The sequence below is a fragment of the Nyctibius grandis genome, chromosome 1, assembly GCF_013368605.1.
Source record: "Nyctibius grandis isolate bNycGra1 chromosome 1, bNycGra1.pri, whole genome shotgun sequence".
NCBI classification, from domain to species: domain Eukaryota; kingdom Metazoa; phylum Chordata; class Aves; order Nyctibiiformes; family Nyctibiidae; genus Nyctibius; species Nyctibius grandis.
Window position 1 is genome coordinate 4,559,510 of NC_090658.1, and position 21,380 is coordinate 4,580,889.

Genomic DNA, 21,380 nt, shown 5'->3' on the forward strand with positions numbered 1-21,380 from the left:
AATACTTAGCAGGCATGTAGTTCTTAACATCATCAAAGCGATGTACAAGCAGCAACTAATTAATCCTCACAACACCCCTGTGAGGCAAGTATTACTATCCCCATTTCACAGGTGGGGATGATGTGACTTTGGAAGGTCAAGTGACTTGTCCAGAGCTAAACAGTCCGCAATGGAGCTCATTAGCTCCTGGCTCACAGCCACTGCTCAATGTACTTGCCCAGCCCATTACTGTATTTTATTATGCAAATCCCCATGGAAATTAGAAGCCCAAAGCAACCCACAGATCTAAACATAGTGCCTTAGATTTAAATGCTGGATCCATTTTGTTTGAAATCGATTCCGGAGGCCTTCCAGTAATTTCACTGGATTTTGGATGGCAGTGGAAAAAAAACAGAGTGACTGTCATGCCTGGAAGTCTACAAGAAAAACAGAGGTCATGAAGATGTGTGTTGGTGGCTGTCCAGCTTTACCATTGTTTGCACAGGCTCTTCTCAGGCCACCAAACAGTGTCAAGCTAGACAGGGTGTCACTGAGATCAGTAAAATGACAAAGAAAAGTTTGGCCTCTATTCCTGCAGGTGTATTGCAAGCAGTGGATGGAGATCGGTCTGCCTAGTCCCTGGAAGACTCCTTGGCCACCAGGTTAAAGCTGGCTGAAGAGACAACCCAGGAAAGCCAGGTAGCTGCAGTGAGCTGGGGTCTAGTTCAGGCGTAAAGTTTTTTTTGGTATTGGCAAGCTTTGCTCAAAAGCTGATGTTGTCCATGCAAACTGGCACTATTTTGATGATTCAGAAAATAAGCCAAGCCCTGTCTGGCTTGCACAACCACAGTTCTTCTGGAGATTGCCAGGGATTTTGTGTGTGCAAGGAAAAGAAAAGATATTCACCATGTAACGCTGGATCAGGACTGGTTCTTGGCTCTGTATTTCATGGACTGACAAGTGCACTGCTAGATTTCATGAGAGTGTCATCAGGCCACTGAAAGTTATTTACGCTAAGTCACCCTCCAGGAACTGGGTCACAACTTTTTCTTTCATGAGACTTGGCAGCAATCTCAAGGTTTACTAGAAGCTGAAGAGAGGATGCCTATGTGCAACACCAAAACCAACTTAGATGCAAGGGGAACTGGGCCCTCTGCCACTGATGAGTCCGTGGCGTGTCGGGCTCTGAAGGCGATGGGATGGGACTTCACTGCTTTGCAGCTCCAGCGGTTGCTGCTGGTTGCCTTTTGCACCCTGAACAGGTGTAAATGACTACCCAGAGGCAAAGCATGGCAGAATCGGGGCCAGATCTTCAGCTAGTGTCAATCAGTGCCTCGGCTTCAATGGGGCTGCATCAATTTGCCTTAGGAAAGGGTGTAATGTGGGAAAGAGAGATAAGGGAACTCATGTTCTAGCACCCTATATCCTATATAATTGCTTAAATAAGAGCACAGCCCAAAACGGGTTTGCCAGATGCTGGGGTGGTGCAGAATCAATCCTGTGTTTTACGGGTAGGTTTATGCACCCAACTGGAGGAAGCCCATGGCCAGGATGGGTTCACCTCCGGGCTCACCTCCTGCTCGCTTCAGCGGCGCGGTCGGGAAGGACACGGTTGTATAGACCCAGCACAGAGCCCATGTAGGAAGCCTTACATTCTGGTTGCTGGGCTGTGCTCAGGCCATGCCTCCATATCTCCTCTGCTCCTATGACCCATGGTAGCTGGAGTGAAGCCAGCGCAGGTCTGTGAGCTGGAGCAACAATCATACCTTTGTTTTGCCGGGCAGATGAATAGATAGATAACAGCGAGTTAATGGATGGCAGCCCCTTCCCCCCACAAACGTCAGTCCTGTCACTCACCTCCTCTCCCAGTGAAACGAGGCCTCGGGGACAGAGAAAGAGCACAAAGATTAAAACGAACCCGTTGCTTTGGAACTCCTCAGCGAAAGGGGCTGATAAGAGAGGGCTGAGATCAGGAATCAGATTTCAGGGGTAACAAATGAATAACCAGAAAACGGAAGGATGCCGAAAGGGTTATCAGAAGCGAGCGAGATGGTGAGCACGTCCCAACAGCTTCTCTTTCGGGAAAAAAAAAAAAAAAGAGGAAAGGTGTTTCTCTTGTAGCAGCTACAGAAACAAAGAGCTGTTCAGACCACTTTGCATCCACCAAGACCCTGGAAAGACGAAAGAGCGTCCCAGAGCTCTGGTGGAGGTTTGTAAGCTGTTAGCCAAGTACTGTTTCCATGCTGGCAGATTCCCGGGAGCTGTAAGCCCCACTGTTTCGTGCTCTCACTGGGAAGCAATCAGCACTGGAAAGACTCGGGGAGTAGACAGGGCTCAAGCAGCAGGCTCTGGCTCAGGCTGGACAATGTGGTTTCAATTTAGGAGCTCTCCTCTCAAAAGCCTCCATAAAAACAGCCTGAATATAAAAGCCCATGTTCTGGCAGTGCAGAAGTGTTGGGAAGGCTGTCCCCATCTCTAGAGAAGAGTAAGAATCAGCAGTGAAGGCTTCACAAAAGCACTGCAAAGGTAAAGTTCACACCTCTGCAGATCTCACAAAAAAGGTTGTTGGAGTCACTGCGTGATCTAAGTAGTGTATTTCTCCTGCTGAGACATGGACCTTTCCTATGTTCTTTGCCCAGGACGGCTTATCAAGAATGAGCAGTACAGTGGGAGAGAGGCATCAGGGAGCTTTTCCTTTCTTTGGGATGGTGAGGAAGAGGGAACCCACTTGCTGTCTTTCACACCAGTGGAGATTGCAGGGATTTAACTTGGAGGAGGAAGGCAGACAGCTATGGCACAGCAAGCACACAGTTAGCAGGTTTCTGCCCGTTATCTGGCTGATCTGGATGAAGCTACGGCAGAGGCTAAAATCAGGCAAGGAGGATCCTGGGGCCTTGTCCCTCCTGCCTGGTGTGGGGTGACCTGGGCTGGTTTTGTTTCTGTCTTTAAAATAAAAGTAAGCCTGAGGAAAGGGAGGAGGAGAGATCTGCCTTTGAGATTTGTTTTCCCATTCCCAGTGGGTGAGCCTGCCTACTTACTCACTTGGGCACGTAGTAGTTAATACAATTTTCTTGATAATAATAGTTTGGGGGCTCTGAAAAGCCAGCAAGTGGGAGCCAGATAAACCAGTTGTGAAGGTAAACATTGACGACTCCTCGGATGGCCCCAGCCATCTGCAGCAAGGCTGTGGGGCTGGAGACCCGTCTCTAGCTGCTCTTGGTGCCAGGGAGCTCACTTGAGGCAGCACCAGAGCAACATTGTCATCATCAGCCTCAACGGGTGTCCTTTAGTTGCCCACCTGAGTAGCGAACAGGCAACGATTACAGTGTTTTCCTTCTTTCTTTTGAAGTTCTGGATTTGGAGCCCGCATCGGTCCCCTGGTTTTGCACCTTCAGCATTGCTGTTTTCGAGCGTCTCTGGGCAGACCCCAAGGCTGCTGGTGCCGTTGCAAGGACAGGGGTTTTAAAAGCTGTACTGGATACCATGAGGCTTGGGGAAGAGTTGGAATATTAGGCAATTTTCCTGGCAGCTACTCGAAGAACCATTTTTAGGCCTGGCTTACATGAAAAATTGCCTTGATACAATTTTTTTGTTAGGAAATAATTCTGTGTTAATTTTTTTACCACTGGTGATAGTGAGACAAGACCTCACGTGAGTGGAGTTATTTTAGCGTGAAAGTGACTTACACCACACAACATTTCTTTCTGGCGAGAGTTGTAGTACTTTCACTATTCTAATATCCTCAAAGATGCACTACCTTTGTATATAGATGAGATGTTAATGGCAGAGACTTCATTAGCATGGTGAGGGTGAGCAGGAAGGTAATTATAATCTTGCTTTTTATTGTTCTTATATAATGCTACTGTGGATATTTTCCACCCCAACTGTGGCTCCCAGCCTGCCTAGTCTTACTTTCCATCGTGGTGTGGATTTTGGATCCCACAGATTCAGGATACATGGCAAGATGTCACCAAAGCGCTCATTTTCCCCTGTGCCATGACCATGGAGGTGCAGAAGCAGACCTGTGCTTGCAGATTTTGTCTGTGCGTGAAGCCAGGGAAAATGTCCAGTTTTCTTTTCATAGCCAGTTTTCTACAACCAAGGAAACCCAAATCTGGATTCTTAAAGCAGCAGAGTTTTAAGGATAATTGAAACCTGAACCTGGATGTCAGCCCAAATCTTGTGAGCAGTGTTTGCACTTGGGATCAATCAGATCTGCACTATGCGATCAGAAATCACACAGTAACTTTCAACTGTCCAGTGCAAGCATCTTCCCTTTGCAGAATACAACCACCATGAGTGACACTTCTCCAGAAGAACTGGGCTGTGGGTCAGTGTGCTTTTGTTGGGCTCTGTGGGTTTGCTGGCTGTGTGGCAGTGCTGGCTGGGCCGCGTGGGGACCCTCCCTCAACATCAGGGGAACTGTGCTTCTGGAAATCCCAAACTAACAGATCGATTCCTCAAGGCCTTTCAGGTGAGACAAGCAGGGAAATCAAGGGTAGAAAACGAGACATCCAACAGCTTTTATTAGGCTCTATGTTATTCCTCCCAAGTAGTTCTTGACAAGTTCTGCAAAATGACTTCATAAAACCTTTCCTTGAGGTGAGAGTATTCTTGCAACCTGGAGAAGCAGAAATCGTTACAAGAGCTCAGTAGGTCCTACAAGGCATTTCACACCTGATTGAGTGCTAACAGAAACATTTAAGGAATATGAAAAAAACCCCATTCTTTCGGGTTTTATCCTATGTCCAGCAAAGATACCATCAGGGATCTTACACCTGAACAATCCTTATGATTGCACGTTTAGATCTTCTGTGATTCCTCAGGGAGATAACAAGTGATAACAGCACACATCCCATGAAGTAACTGGTAGGGCTCTCAAACTTCTTGTCTCACCACCTTTGTGATGCTGGGTCACAAATCCTTTTGTTATATGCATGTAGAAGAACTAGCATGTTGAAACCTGTTAGCACTACAATGTCATTATTACTAGTATTACTCCTATTAACACCGCTACTGCTACTAATATCTTAATGAGCCATATCATTAGTAGATTAAGAATGAGTTATGTACTGAGGTAACGTATGTTGCACTTTGATTTCAAGTGAAGGTCATTTGCAAATGTCATGCATGCCTTACTGTGGGGATGTATTTCCCTGCTTAGGAACTCCTGTGCTAGAGAAACATTTGGCATTGCTCCTGTTTTCCTAGAAGTTTTCCACAGAACTGCTGTTTGTTAAATGGTCCTACTTGCTCTTAGTTTCATTAATGAAATAAGAAAGGACCTAATTCTGTATTTTGGGGGACCCAGAATTTCCCATGAGTTTTGAAAGGCACAAGGAATCAAAAAAAAATACAGAGCCAGTCCTCAAATGTGCTCTTTGGGGTAGCAGGTAAGAGACAGTGAAGCATGCTTCCTTCTGACCCCTGCAATTTCCAAGAAAGTTCTCAGAGAAACTCCTTTAGGACAGTAATATCCACAGTCTACCTGGACAATGCTTCAGCAGCACGCGTCGCTCAAAGTCATATTCCTCAGTGTCAACAGAATGATGTTTGATTTATATTGGCCGGTTTGAAATTTGATGCTGTGATTTAATTTTTGGAGGAACTGTGTTCCCTTCCAGGGGAAATTCTTGTTTAAGAAAGAAAGAAAGGAAGGGGGTAGGGGAAGAAAAAAAGAAAAGAGCGAGAATGATAGAGGTTACGATAGTATTACGTTACCGATTGGATAAACTGACAAAACAGCCTACTGTGACTCGGAGAGTTTAATTTTGTACATTTTGGCAACGTCTTAAAGCAGAAAATGAGAGCAGCACTGTCAACAGGGCTTTTGATATTTCTCGGTGTTTATACTAGAGATGAAAGTGCATTCGGAATTAGGGTGGAAGGCAGCAGGCCAGAGGCTGACTTTGGCGACAAGAGGTGATAAACGCCACAGACCTACCCCCCTGTAACAGCGGGTAGGAAATGGTTCTCCTGTGGCACAAGATGTTGTGAGATTTCCAGGTTTTTCCATTCCGCTTGAAAGACACAGGATCCATAACGGGTTTGTTTTTTTCTTACTACTGCAGTAAACCAGTAGACAGCCAAGTCACTCGCTTGGCATATGGGAGACCCAGTGTCATGTTCCTGCTCTTTCTGGTTCAGTGTTCTGGCCTCTGGGCTGCAGAATTGGTCTCACTGTTACCGGCAAATATTTTATGACTTACATCCAATATGAAATGACTCCTACAGGAAGGCAACATCCAAGAATGGCCTCTTGCCTGGGGGTTAAGATATCCCTCTTGGATTTAGGATATCCAAGTTCAACTCCCTGATCTGTATCAGGCCTTCAAATGTACGTCTTCTACGCTCCAGCTGAATGCTGAAACCGTTGGCTGCTCTGGGCAGGTTTGTTTATGTGTGTTTTGACCAGAAGTTTCCTCCTGGACCAGAGAAACCTTTTCCCAGTGGAAGTTTTGCTGAAGCTGATATGTATAAACAACGAAAAACACATGTTGGGGGGGACGACAAACTATCAGAACCATTTCCCTGAACAAATATGGGTTAAGACATATGTTTGCCAGCAATTCAAATCAGTCTCTGTGCTATTGTGTCCTTTTGCTAAGATTTAATGGAAAGAGCTATAAATTGTGGTTATGATTAGCCAGCAAGAAAGGTATCTGTCAGGCAAGTTCTGCCACCCTTACTCATGTGCAGTATTTCATTTCACAGGCTGTCTCGGCTATTTTGCTGGACCGTCCCTGTACGGCCGCTCTGCCCTGCTCCTCTCTGCCTCCAGCAGTGCTATTAAGGGAAGGAGGGAGCTGTGAATTCCCGCAGTCTTTGGTAAGGTACAACTTCCTTCCTTGCTTACAACTAATGAGAAAGGCTTCACCTCTTCTCCAAACCTTCTTGCCTGTTTATTTATAGAGGCCAGTATCCAGACAGTATGGGTAGTGCTTCAAACCAGACTGGGACCTGGGCTGTAGGCTGGTCCAGCTCAGCTGCACAGTAGAGTTTTTGTTGGGTGGAGGCATCTTAGTGTCCTGCTTGGGACATAATATCTTGCCTCTAAATAAATGGTCTGCCCTGCAGGGTAAGGTGATTCTCAACACTAGTGAGGCTGGTGGAACTGGGCTTATAAAAATATCTGAGCAGTGGAAGAAAATAACTGCTGTTTTCCAAGAAGATGCATTTTTCTATTTTAATGTTTTAAGGCTGTGATAAAATAAATGTTGTCTATGATGTAAAGCTGAAGGGTTGACCAGAACTTCCTTTGTGGTCAAGCTCTTTTTTTATTGATTGATTTTAAGTCCTCTAAATTTGTCAGGCTCACAAGTGCAGCGGTGACTTAAGTTATAAGAGAATGTTTGTGTCTTTAAGAAAAAATACAGTGACCCCTCCTCCCCCTTGCCCTTCTCAACCTTGCAAAGAAACCTACACTTGGTCAGAATATTTTTTCTCCCTCAGTGGAAAATGTGGATTAAATATTCAGAAAAAATAGCAATTAAACCCCCCAGACTCCTAAATCCCAATAATCTTTAATGGGAAACTGCTGAATATGGAATAGTTGCATAATTTTGGCTGAAAATGCACATTGGCTTTTTTTTTGGTAGAAGCTCAAAACTTTAAGAGAAATGTCTTGAAAAAATCACTTTTCTGTCGATAAAGACAGATATATTTTCAAGCATTTTTATGTAAGCTGTTCTGCAGTTGAGTGGGTTGAGCAAAGCCATGGCCACATGGCTGTGCTGCTGAAAGGCACATGAGTGACTTTCCATACCAATTTTTTCTTTCTGAGCCAGAAATTGTTGCAGTTCAACTTTTTGGTCATTCTTCACACCAGAACAGACATCAGGGTTTGGGCTGGGATCATTTGAGTGGTCATGTCCAGTCTTGTCACACTGTATTAATGCTGCTGCTGCTGTCAGCCCCTCGGGGTCTGGCATCAAGCTCTCTCTGCACTTTTGAGGCACATCTTTCCTTAGCTGGTTTTACTGGGGTAAAATTCCTTCTCTTATTACTCCCCACTGGCATACACTGCTTTACTGCTGACTCGGGTTTGTTCTACAAACAATGTGCAAGTGTTGTGTGTGGAGGTACAAAATACAAAATGGCCAGGTGAGATGGCCAGGTTATGGCAAGTCGGTGACCCGAACAGCAAAGCTCAGCTGAACTCTGGGTAATGAGGTCACAAAGTACTCAGTCCTCAAATAATAGGAAAATTGCTCATCTTCCTTCAGAATCCATGCCTACTCATAAGTAGCTAGCTTTTGAATGTAGAAATATGTGGAATCTGGATATATGAAGTGAATTCCAGGGAAGAGAAAAACAAGCAATATGAACATGGAAGAGCTTTGCAAATCCATGTAAACCCTGCACTGTTTCTCTTATTCCCTGGGCACGTTGGATGTTTCTCTAGTGCATTCAGTACTCAGTGGTTCTCTGGGTTTTCTGTGTTAGGGGTCTGATCTCTCTCCTGTCTGACTGGTTCTTGCTTCTGGTTGAAGATTTAGGGAAAAGCTGGACGTTGGCAATCTGCAGGACTGGAAAGAGAAAAGGTGGAGCCATGTTTTGATGTCAGTTGAGTTTATTTAGGATGTGGACTTCTCTGGTTTGTTTTCCCTCAAGGAAAAGAGATACAGAGAAGTTAAAGGAGGTCCTGTGTATGATTGCACAGTCCATCAGCAGCAGAATCAGCCATGTAGGTTGGCTGTGGGGGTATTTCTTCACGTTGGCTCAGTTTAGCTGTTGTTGAGGTCAATTTTTCCAGTGATCTCTATTATGGGAGCTGAGGTTTCCATAATATTCCTCATCCGCATCCCAGTTGGCGAGGGGCCCTTATGATGGCCTGGAGTACAGCTCCAGAGTAAACTAGATGCTCACAAGGTACACAAGGTAGTTTTCAGTGGCACTAGGGAAAACAGTTAGCAGAAGGGGAAAAGATTTCTTTCCACAGATCTTTGTTTTAAAGGGTATTTTGGGGTGCGAGTTAACCTTTCCTTGGGTCTCTTGCCAGCAGGTGGGAACCTTTTTAAGTTGTCCTTTCTTCTGAGAAGGGCTGAATCGTCCGCCCTAAAGCATCCCTTAATGCAGTTAAAACCAGCAGTACTGCTTCTCCAACACTGGGCCCTCCGATACTGGGAGGGGAAGCGGTGGCTCTTCTTTGAAGTCCCACCTACGTGAACATCAGTGGCAGGACTTCAAAGGGAAGCTGCTGTTTCCTGTTGGAGCTCAGCCCTGGTGCTCAGCACTGCTAACAAAGCAGTCGGACTGGTTGTAAAGGCACTGATCCAGCAGAGAACTTAAGCACATGCTTAAGTCCCTCAGGACTTAACCGCATGGTCTGCTGGGTTGGGACTCAGCTGGTCTGGAGACTGGACTGATGGTCAGGATTATGTCTCCCAGGCCAAATTTTCAAGGGGAAGAGACAGGTTAAAAAGCCTTTTGCAAATGGCTTATTGGGTGCTGCAAAGCTGGGCTCACCGTTCACAGCCTAATGACGTGGGACACCTGTGCAGCAACAGGAGGTGGAAATGCCACACGCAATACTACTGAATTTAGCAAACAAGTTGGAGATGGACAACAGGCTGCAGTAACTATCAGCAAATACTTGTAAATCATGAGTTCAGAAATAGCCTAGATCAACATTGTTGAGTACACCTCAGAGGAGCTGGCCAGGTGAGGATCTGGCCCAGTAAATAGAGTTGTAATGATGGGAGTCTATTTGCAAACAGATAAGAAATGCTAAAGGCACAATCACTCAGCCCCACCTTTTGCTGAGTAATATTTTATTTTAGTGTTAGTTCCTCTGCTGTCTGTGGAGCAACTTGCAGACTAACGGATGGCAAAATTGGGAGGTAATTTTCTAACAAGCATTATTTAGGTAATTCATGTAATTTGCACCAACTTATTATCTCAGTTTTTGTCCTCAGGCTACAGATAGACCTTGTGGTCGTGATCTGCAGCTGATGCACAGGTACCACACTGCTAGCCCTGTTCTCAGCATCACATCATCCCCTCTTCATTAGCAGCGCAGCATGAGAGCTTCTCCCTCATCGCAACCTACACGAAGCCCCATGGTTGCCTCATGTGTAGCAATTAAAAGATGTCTGGGAGATGTTCCATGCTGGCAGCGTGAGTGTTTGCAATTGGAAGGGCTGCTCTTCTTTGTGGAACAGATGTATTGGATTGAACATGGTCCTTTTGTAGGCTGTGGGAATAAACAGGTCACGAAGCCTGAGAAACCCCAGTAGTTTCCAGGTCCTGCTCCCTGAGGTCCTCCTGTACTTGGGATAGCACAACCTGCTGAACTCGATAGTAGACTGCAGTTTTCCTCCACCTTGCTGTTCTCCTTGTAGGGGAACCCATTGCCTAGTTGCTAATCCCCCACCCCAAGAAACTGAACTGAGAACAGTGCATTTCCTGGAGATTGTCATCTGAGACAAACTGGAAACATCTTCATTTGGATTATGACAATACCTATGAAACTGTTAGGATACTGGTTTCGGATGTCACCAGCAGACATCTGCCCAGCCATTCAGGTTCCCAGAAGAAACGTCTGACATATCTTCACCGTGCAGATGAGCACTGCGTAGTTAGTGACATACTGAATTTTGTGCTGACCTGCTCTGTTACATGCCCGCAGTCCTGTGGCACTGCCCAGAGAAAGTAAGGTGTGGGATGCTAGTACAGTGCTAATGTCACTGTTAGCGCTGCATGATACGTCCTTGTCATACTCCTTGTGGGCTCAGGTTGGTGTCTCCACTCTGTGATTTTGTGTGAAGGTCTGGTTGGGAAGTACCCACGCACAAAGAGTAGACATGCTTTTCTTTGGACGGGTAGGCTGGATGGGGCCGTCGTTGACAAACAGCAGCGTGACTCATTGCTCACGCCTGAATGCTCTGCGAGGGGTTTTTGTTCCTGAGAGTGAGTGTGGTCACTTCACCTGAGAGTGAAGCTGGTGACCTCAGAGACATGAAAAAGTTCAAACTCAGCTTTTCTGTACCTTGAAAATTCACAAGCAGCAGCTGATGCGCTTTCTTGGGAAGGAAGCCTTGTGTTGTGACTGAGGCATGGGACTAGTGGGCAAGAAAACTGTTCAGTTCTTGGTGCTGACACAGGTGTCTTGGGTGGCCTTGAGCTGTTCATTCGGTCTCTTTTTTCTTTGGTCTCCCACCTGTAAATTAGTCTAATAACTCCTTACCCATCTGGCTATTAGCCAGCAAGTTCTTCAGGTAAGGGGTATATCTCATTGCATGTTGTATAGCTACTAGGTTTGCTCTCGAGCAGGATTCTCCTATAAAATGAAGAAATAATATTAATAACGAACAGACAGGATGGATTTTTGGAAGGATTTCTTCCAAAGGCTCTTTGGTTTCAAAGAAGGTGCATTTTGTTAATCTTCTTCATTTGTGTGGTTTCTACCCATGGGTTAGTACTGAAAGGGTTTTATCCGATTCAGGGTGTACATGCAAATATTTCTATTTGAATAATACTGGAGAATAAATTTAGAAATGTTTAAAGAGGGTATGAATACCTCAATCTGCTAGGTGGAAAAATTACTACTTCTTGTGGCCAACCCAACCTGTTTAAGTTGCTAAAAACATACCTGACTTTAAAAAAAGAGAAGAAGGAATAGCTGAAAAGAGAGCTTTTTAAAAAAACAACTCGCTTCAGATTTCTAGTTTAATATTTCAGTATGCAACAGTATTTTCATAACTGCAGCTTTTTTGGGCAGAGGTGGGGGAAATTAGAATATATTAAAGAACTCTGGAAACCACTTTCTATTTGTAAAACATGTTGTGTGTGTATCATAACACCTACAGTACTTGTAGCTCTGCCAGGCTGTGCATCGACTGCCAGAATTTTCCTCGCTAAATGACATTGTACTACTTTGTGGGTATTGAAAACAAATATTTTGAGGGGAGGGAGCATTCTCATCCACAAAACGTTGGTCACGCTTGCAACATTCAGTCGTAGTGTTTTATTTGAAGGCTGCTGCGTTTTTCAGCTGCTTACCCTGAGTCGAAGGATGGGTTTGATGAATGCCTGCGTGCTCCCCAACTGGTCATTGGTAGGTATTTTTGGCAATAGAGCAGCCCCTAGGGGCTCTGAAGGAGATGAGGGCCTTGGGATGCTGGGCACTGTATGAACATGTAGTAGAGGACAGTAGTGGAAATTGAAAATGATGATGGTTATCTTCAGCAGTGCAGCCCCAGAGTAGTTTTTCTCGCATAAGGCGGTGTTGGGATGTGAGATTGCCCGGCTGGGTGGATGGAGCAAGGTAGATGGTGCCAGCGTGAGGTATGGTTGGGTGAAGCCATGGGGCACTGCAACGAGGACTACTGGTATAGTGTCTGGTGTCGGGTACTGGAAGTAAAGGAGGTGGGAGAGATGCACTGCTGGCTGGGCAGCCACCGTTGCTGCTGAATAGGTTATGCAAAGGCTACCGCCTTGCTGTGAGATGCAGATACACTGCAGGTATCTCTAACCAACTGAGGTTACCGATTAACCCAGGGTCTCCCACACGCTTGTGGGTTTTGAGGGTGTCACAGAGGCCAACATGAGATAAGCTCTGACAGATCCCACTGTATAAAAGTCTCCAGAAGAGGAGCGAGGAAGGAGAAAAGAGGATTAGAGGCTGCCGAGGTCCCCTCGGTTCAGCCGCTGGAACAGCCTCCACTGGGCTTTCGCTGCTGCTTATGAAGTAAAGCTGCCTTAAGACTGCTCTAACTTACAGCCAGGGTTATGCCCCAACCGCAGCCCGGTGCAGAGCTGCTCCTGTGCCAAAGCCCGAGAGGAGCACGGGGCATTGCCCAGGGCCCTTCAGTGCCCTGAGGTTACCAGAGCATCGCAAGCTGCATTTGCCAAGCACCGAAGTGGAGACATTTGCTGACATTTTATATTATGTTTCAGTGGTACTCCTGGTTTTGTTTGGCATAAAAGCCACGATTAAAATGTAAGCTAATTAATAGTTAGTTATTAATATCTACTTGCTTTTTAATCATAATAGACAGTTGTGATGAGTTTTCACAGGTATAAAGAACTAGTAACCTGCTAAAAGCTGCTTTAATCTGCATCTGAGCAGTTTTCTGTGATGGGAGAGACCTGTTGGTTTTTAGAATTTGTTATTAGAGATGGATGATTAAAATAGAAAGGAAATGGAAAGATGTTTTGGAGCCAGGTAGGAAAAAATCTTCAGGAATGGACTCTTCTGGTTTTTTTACTCTCCTTCTAGAAATGATATTATCTGGGATGGATGGGGTTGCTCCAGAGGCTTCAGGGCACATTAAAGGGTAATAAGAAGGGCATGGGGTGAGAAAAAGGTTCCCGGTGGGTTAAAGAGAGACACATGATAGCTCATCTGGGAGCAGAGAGTCAGGTTTAATAATATCCTTGCTAAACGCAGTTAATAATTGAGGTCAGGGCCCTGGGTGAGGGTAATAAGGGGATAGTCTCCCATGTGTGGAGTGATGGGGTAAGGACAAGCTGTTCAGAGTACACAAGTGATGCTGATGGCAGGTGCACAGCAGAGCTGGGCTGGGTCACTTGGGACTGTGATGGCAGCAGGTAGCTCACAAAGCACTGCTTTTTTTGTGTGTCTGTGTGTCTTTTCTTTTAAAATGCCTGATACTTGCATCGCTTGCAGAATAGGGGGGCAGCACAGAAGCAAGTGTGCTGGCTCAGCACAGTCCAAATGCTAACTGATCAGCTAGGAGAGATCTGGTTAAGACAACAGGCTTATCTTGCTCCATCTTGCTGATGTGGTAGCTGGAATTAGGAACTAAAGGGCTATAAACGTTTCCGTCAGGACTGGTTTTAGGTATCTGAGGGTCGTTATGTGTGCTGTACATCAGAGTCCCTCCCGGTGCAGTCATCCTCAGAGCACTCTGCTGAAGGCAGGATTACCTTTTCCTTGTTGTACAGATGAGAAATCAAACTATCAATTACCGAAGAGACTTGGCTAAAGTTGTGCAGAGAATCTCTGTCAAACCAGAGTTAGCTTTTTCTCTAAGCTCTGGTGCTGGCCAGTTCCTGAACGGCGTTTATGCTCACACGGTCTGTGTTGCCACTGACACCGGCGTATTCTCACAAAAATGTTGGGAGAAGAGTTCATACCTACTACGAGAGACAAAATATGTGATGGTCATGTTCATGACACCATTTTTTGGGTTACAAATGAAACTGAACTGTTGAGAGCAGAATCATAGAATGGTTTTGGTTGGAAGGGACCTTAAAGATCCTCTGCTTCCAACCCCCCTTCCACTAGACCAGGTTGCTCCAAGCCTCATCCAACCTGGCCTTAAACACTGCCAAGGAGGGGGCAGCCACAGCTTCTCTGGGCAGCCTGTGCCAGTGTCTCACCACCCTCACAGGAAAGAATTTCTTCCTAATGTCTAATAAATGTTGCTTTCTTGTTACATCTTGTTGTCATCAATCTAAGAAGCCCAAACCACCTCTGTATCAAGGAGATGGTGAAGAATATCTGAAAAACACAAGCTTATTCGATGTGTTGCTTTGCATGGCCCATACTGTGGCCCTGATCCTGCCACAAGGTGTGGGTGGAAGAATGCTCACTGGTTTTGGTGGGGCCATGGGCTGCGTGCTGCAAGCCTGGTACTTTCTCTGCGATGGGATTTGAGCTACAGCTTTGTGGGACGAGGCACGCGTCATTCCTGGCACAGCGAGGGAAAGCGAGTGCAACCCATCAGTTTCTTCCACCTCATGGCAAAGTTGGAGGGAGGATGGGAAAAAAACGCTCTCTGATTACAACCCATGTATGTTCTTTGGCAGAGAGAACACAGTGTAATTGTGGGCCAGAATTTTGCCATTAAGTGGTAAATCCTTGAAAACTGTAATTCTGCAGACTTAAGGCAGGGGGGAAGCATGTTTCTCAGGTTTGCACTGAGAGCTGGAAGGAATGGGAACGTGTTGTCGGGGTGGAGTAGAGGCATTGCGGTGCTGTGTAGATCTGGGTTCAGCTCCAGACGCTTGCACGGTTCCTGTTGCAGTGTGGTCCCCTCACGCACTTGATCAGCCAGCGCCTTTATTGCCCTTCCCATTACAAAGGAAGGGGGAAACTACCTCTGCCTAGCTACAAGGTCTGGGAAAAGGATGCCCTCTTCCTAGTCAATACATTGCCTAGCACAGCATCAGTATGTTGCCTAGCACAGGCAGGGTCCTGTGACCTGCAGGGACTTCTGTGCCAGCGGTTAATAATAAATCACAAATATCATACAAGCTCTCTGACAGACCCTTCCTTCCTTCCACAGGCTCGTACTCAAGGTATGGGGTAAGAAAAACACAAAAGGAAAGAAACAGCTTACTAAATGGCCAGATTGCATTAGTTTGGCAGTCTTTGCTCAAAAAAGAGCTGGTAGCACATGAAAAATTAATCAGTATGTGAAGGACTGGAACATTATTACAAGATCTAGTGGACTGAAGAAGGGCTGAAAATACTGCATGAATAAGTCATTCATAGCTTATCATCCCAGTAATCATTTCCTCAGTGATAACCACTTTTTAGAAAGCATTAAACCGAACATGGCACGGACTTAAATTTTAAGATAAATCTGGGCCATGTTTTGGCTGTCCGTGAGGTTGAGTGGCAGAGGGGGGATGGCAGGAAAAGAGCCATTTCTGTGAGCTCTTTGTGCAGGGGCGTGTGCTGGGCAAGTCCCCAGGGTCAGCAGCGCCCAAAGGAGCATCTTTTAAGGGATGCAGCTATATACGATTCCTCTCACATCTAAATGCTGCGGTCGTCCTATGTCAGTCAATACTTGACACAGCTTGTGGCCAGCTGGACCTTCCACGTCCCCGCTCCTAAGCATGGGGCCCATTCCAAAAAATAGCATGTGGTCTGCAGAAAAATATTATACTGTGAGGCATAAGTTAATCTTAATTGCTGCATTTCCTCACTTTTTAGGCTTGGCTTTGTCACTGCCGTAATGTTCTTTTAATGTTGTTATTGTTTCTTACATACATTAGGTGTTTTATAAATGATGGATGGCCAGGTCTCTCTGATGTTTGGTTGCAACAGCTCAGCTATGTGTACTGCTAAAACGTTAGCCAAAGGAGATGATTAAGAGTCTGTGTGTGCAACTAAGATGGATTTGGGGCTTCTTATCCTCCGGCTGGGTGTCGTCTGTCCTCAGATATTACCAGCCCAGGTTACGCTGTTGTACCCCTGCTATACCTTCTTCTGCATTACTCCACTGTTCCCAGAGGAGAATCCATCCCTGCTAGTGGTGGCGGGTGCTCCCAAAATCACAGAGTCCCAATTGTCCTCCCTGTGCGATTCGTTTGCCACATGTTTAAAAATGAATGTAGCTATGTGAATAAGAGGAAAAGTTCAGGCAGAGGAATAATTTATAATTCCCAATAATATTGCTTCTAGCTACTGCTCTGTAGTGCCAGTTCCTGCCCAATGTGGTTTAAGCAGCTAACAGCTATAAAAGTTTGTTGACCCGAGAGGCTTAGTATCAACCATAGGTACAGTCAAAGTCAATATGGAGGCTGAAAATCCAGTGCTAATAGAAAAATAGAAGTCAATATTTAGGATGTGAGTCAGGAACTTAAAATAGGAAAGTGAAACAGATGAAGGCTGTAGCTGCAGGAGTGCTGGAGGTGAAATGTTTAGATCCAAGGACCACTGCTGATTACTATCTTCCCCTCTAACAAGGTTGCTCATTCTGCTTCAGAAATTCATTTCCAGTGGCCAGGCCACCTCCCTGACCTATATTCCTCAGACTGCCATTACGTCAGAGCCTGCCTATTTGGGGTTATAAGTGAAATCCTCTGTCTTCTGCATGAAATCCACAGGTAATTATATGTGGGGCAAATATGGGCTGGGGCACGGAGAGGCCAGGAGAAGAGTTTGGCTCAGCTCTGTTTATACTGGAAAATCCCCTTTCTAAGGCTGTACTGTTAAGTCTTGGAGGGGAGGGTAGGGGGCACAGGGGAACTCCCCCCCTACGAGGCGGTAGCTGCCGGGAACAGGGATTTCACAGTGCGGCTCTTCCAGCCAAGCTTAAGGCAGAAGAGTAACCAGCCCTAAGTGGGGGTTTTCATACGGGAGAGGGGCACGAGGAACTGAGAGCTCTTACCCACAAATGAAAATGATGTGGCCTTATTTACACGATGAGGGATGGGGAGCAATGCCCGAGCACGCTGATGATGAATTTATATGCCCTTCAGTGAGGTGGTATTTTAATTTATACATCCTTTCCTCAGTTTGGTTGCAGTGGACCAGATCTCCAGCAGATGTGAATCTGTCCAGCCCCATTAAAGTCAGTAGAGCCTCTTTACTCCAGCTAGGGACTGCATCCACATCTTCTGGTATTTAAAGAAATTGCCGTTTGCCAGGTCTTCCCGTTGCGCTCCCTTTCCATAGAGAGATTTGGCAGCTGAGAAGGTTTCTCAGGAGTCACACTGACATTATTTTGCTACTGTAAGAGGACCCCATCACATCCTCCTCCGACACATGTGATGACATTCCTTTGTTTTGGCTTTGATGTCATAACATTGTTTTCACAGACTTGCCCTCATCTTGTTGTGACAAGGTCAAGTCCCATTCAATTCAAGAGGAAAGTATTAATACCAGAGTGAAAAACCCTGGTATTAATTATGCTCTGAGCAGTAACTTCAGGCATATGCTGCTGTCTTTATTTCTTGCATGTAAAGTGCTTCAGCCAACACAGTTGGTTCATGGTGCAATCCTAGCTTTGATTAAAAAAATGTATGTACACTAATGAATGCTTGCTGGGCAGGAAGGAATCAGATTCAAAATCTGAACCTTGCTCAAACGTAACACCAAAAGCATCAGGGAGATAAGTCTGACAAACTGTGCTGCAGTACAACATGGTTGACTGGGAAAATCTGTTATTGAAACTATTTTTTTGTGAAAAGTAAGGTTTGTTTCAGCTGAACTACCTGAGGTCTCTATATAATTTGAGCTTTTTGTTTTTAAATCCAAAAGCCCCAAACCTCAAATATTTAAGCTGAAACAGTTTGATTGTAATATGGTTCCTGTTTCATGCTATCCCATCTGACTATTGTGAACCGCACCAGGTTTTAATTTAATGTAATTGCAGACGTCTATAATTTGCTAGCATTATTGTAATATCAGTAGTGTTTGTTATTTTTTCTGACCAAGTGCTCAGGCAATATGGCGTGTCAGCACATCCTAAAATATATGCATTGGGTTATGCAATGCCTGGTAGCTATTTAACTTAGCATTTCAGGTGTAGAAACTGAGGCACATTGCAAGGAATGATTTGCCCATGGTCCCAAATGCAACCTGTTGTAGACAGTACGTAACTGGATCCCAGTCTGATGGGATGCTTCCCTGAACTAGAAAAGGGCCAGTCATCTCATACTCCACTTTGCTGCAGCCTTACTTTTGCTAAGGAAGAAACAAACTGATCTCTGTTTGTCTCACCTTGGGGACCAATATTAAAATGGATACGGCACCTTTCAGCCAAGCTTCTTCAGCTGGAGAGTTCTCAGAGATAAGGTATCCATAGAGATACATCACCTATACATAAGGGTATACATAGAGGGTTCTGGCAGAAATCCAGGCTTTCTGATTCTCAAGAAACCAAAAGAAACTACATTTTCTTTCCTTTTTTAACTTCATGTGAAGCAGCAGCTCTTGGATCTGGCAGCTGCTCAGTTTCCCTTCCGTAGCAGTTCTGCTGAGGCTGTGCTTTGATGCCTTTCTGCCTCCGAGGGAAAAGTTAACGTACTCCTGGTCCCCCAACTGCCCTTTGGCTCCTTGCTCCATCCCTGCACAGCAACTTGACAGCCTTTTGCCCATATTGCCACTGGTATTTGAGTGGCTGTGCTATGGGCTGGGTGATGGGAACTCGCTGCTGATCCCAGCGCACCGTGGAGCTGTGGGGACCTTGTGCTAATTCCCTGCTGGGGCACAAGGCAGAGGATGCCCACTTCAGGGTCACATCATCTGCTGCTTCCAGGTATGCCAGCAATACAGGCAGGGCTCTTTCTAAGTCCTTGCTTTGCCTTTCACAGGGCAAAAGTTAATCGAATGCAGGACATTTAAAATGAAACTTTTTGAGGCTCCATGAACCATCATGTCTGATGGAACTTTGTTTCCATGGAGAGCCTTTTGACTGGGAGCAGTTTTCATCACGATACCTCTGGGGTAGTCCCATCATTTCAGAACAGACGAGCCATGAGTCGGTTATAAACAAAACTGCAAACAAGGTTTTGTTTGCAGACCATTGTATAAAGCACTGGGTATGTATCAAAGGCTTTGAAGATTTTGTTTTAAATATAGTTGGGTATTGTAAAACTTTCTTGTTACAATATATAGATTTCCTGTCATCTAGTCACAAATTCAGCAGTACAGATTTTAGAGGGATGGAATGTCCTAAATTGACCTAAAATTGTTTTACTCTGCATAAACATGTCAAGATTTTTAAAGAACGTAGGCTCTTTCATGGACAGAAACTTGGAATTTCTCCCCTCAGACAGTACAAAGCTTTCCATTGTGAGCTCTGATGAGTCAGGAAATATTGGATCTTAAACTTATCGCTCTTGCAAGATTGAATATTCCGTATTCTGTTGCTCAGAAGATTGTAATTTTGCAGAGGTGTTACCCATTGGGGAACAAAGCTTGAATCACTGTCATTTGGGCTCATGTCTAAAGATACGTCTCCAAGGAGGTCCTAAGGAGGAATATTGACATCTGTTTCCTTACTGTGCCATAAAGAGGATGAAAAATACCTTGACAAGTGGACATGAAGAACTCTGCAAGATCGGTCTAAAAATGAGTTGCAAGACAAAACAACAGCTCCTTTACTGAACCCATGACTGCTTAGAATAGAAGACGACAACATTCTTCCCTGCCATCCCAATACAAAGAAACGTGTGCCTGGATGTGTTAAAACACCAGCTGTATTTCCCAGATCTTCCTACAAAACTGATTGTGGAAAAGGGAAGGGAAAAAGTTAGAAAGTAAAATAAAATATCTCTTCCTAAAAGGCTATTTGACACACAAAAAAAAATAATTTCAGTGAGAGGAAAAGAGCCCTCACACCATTGCATGCCACTGGGTAAAGCTGGAAAAAACAAACGGTAGGCTCCTGGGCTAACCTGCTGCAGGTACATTTGACCCTTTTGCCAAACTGTATTTCATTAGTATATCTCAAGGAGGATGGGCTGTTAAATGATTCAAGCTGGATAAGATTTGCTGCAACGGAAAACTTGTACACCTCTGTGCCTCTCTAGTTGAAAAAACATTTGCAAAAATAGATTAGCAAATCGTTGTTGCAAACTGGACTGTTAACCTAAGAGCAGAAAATGCAAGGGGATTTGAAACTGCATTTTAATTTGTCACGCTTCTAAATAATTTATTGTACATCTCACAATATATTGAAATTAAAACCTGAAGTATGACATACAGTAAATAATTCAGAATGGCTCTTTCATCAAGTGTGAGCTGGGTTATTGATAGTTCATTTTAGTTAGATAGACATCAATGTCAGCTCCTGCAGGGGATCTCTCAGTTGACTAATTTTCCTTGCGTTGGTATTGGTGAAATCCTCCTTTAGGCAGTCTGCAAACTCCTTGTACTTAGTACTCATTCAGTTCTCCTAGTAAAATGACTGTAAGAAAGGCTTCTTGAAGCCTGAGAAGCAAGGGCAAATGACCTCATCTAAGGATATAGCCTCACATGCACTTTAGGAGGAGCCACCCTACCTTGAGGATAACGCTGCAGGTATTGATCAAAGCCTGATCATCTCCACAAGATATCTAAGATGCCTGAGAAGTGTGTGTACAGTACACAGCAGCAAGAGAAGCCGGTGCAGGAGTGGTGTGTTATTTGCAGACTGATGGCACGTGCTTTCACATTGGCGAAAACAAATACATTCATTACTGCAAAACTGTTTTCGTTATTTGAGATCGAAATCTTAACAACTAATTAGTATCTCATTAGGGTTCTATTTACATAGCTAATGAAGATAATTTATGAGGAAAGAAAACATTTGAGACTCCTCAGCACAATCAATTGACTTTAACTTTGGTGAAGCAGACAGCCAACTGCATTTAGAGCTTCCTCTTTACCCAGATAATAGGGAGAAGAAAAGGACATTAACCCACAAGCAGAAAACAGCCTGCCTGGACCATGGTGGGGAAAGCTTGACTTAAACCTCCCTGTGCCTCTGTTCCCACTAACCAGGGGTAATGAGCTTTCCATGCCCCACACATGCTTTATTTAGGGTACTGACTTCTTCTGAGCAGAAAACGTGTGTGGTTTTATTTTTCTTTTAATCTCCAAAAAAAGAACGAGGGTTATCAGACCTGTCTGAAATCTGTGGATTGATCCTGTTCAGCCCGTCTCAGAGGAGGTATATACGTTATTGTAGGTAATCCAGAGTTTACTGTGGGAC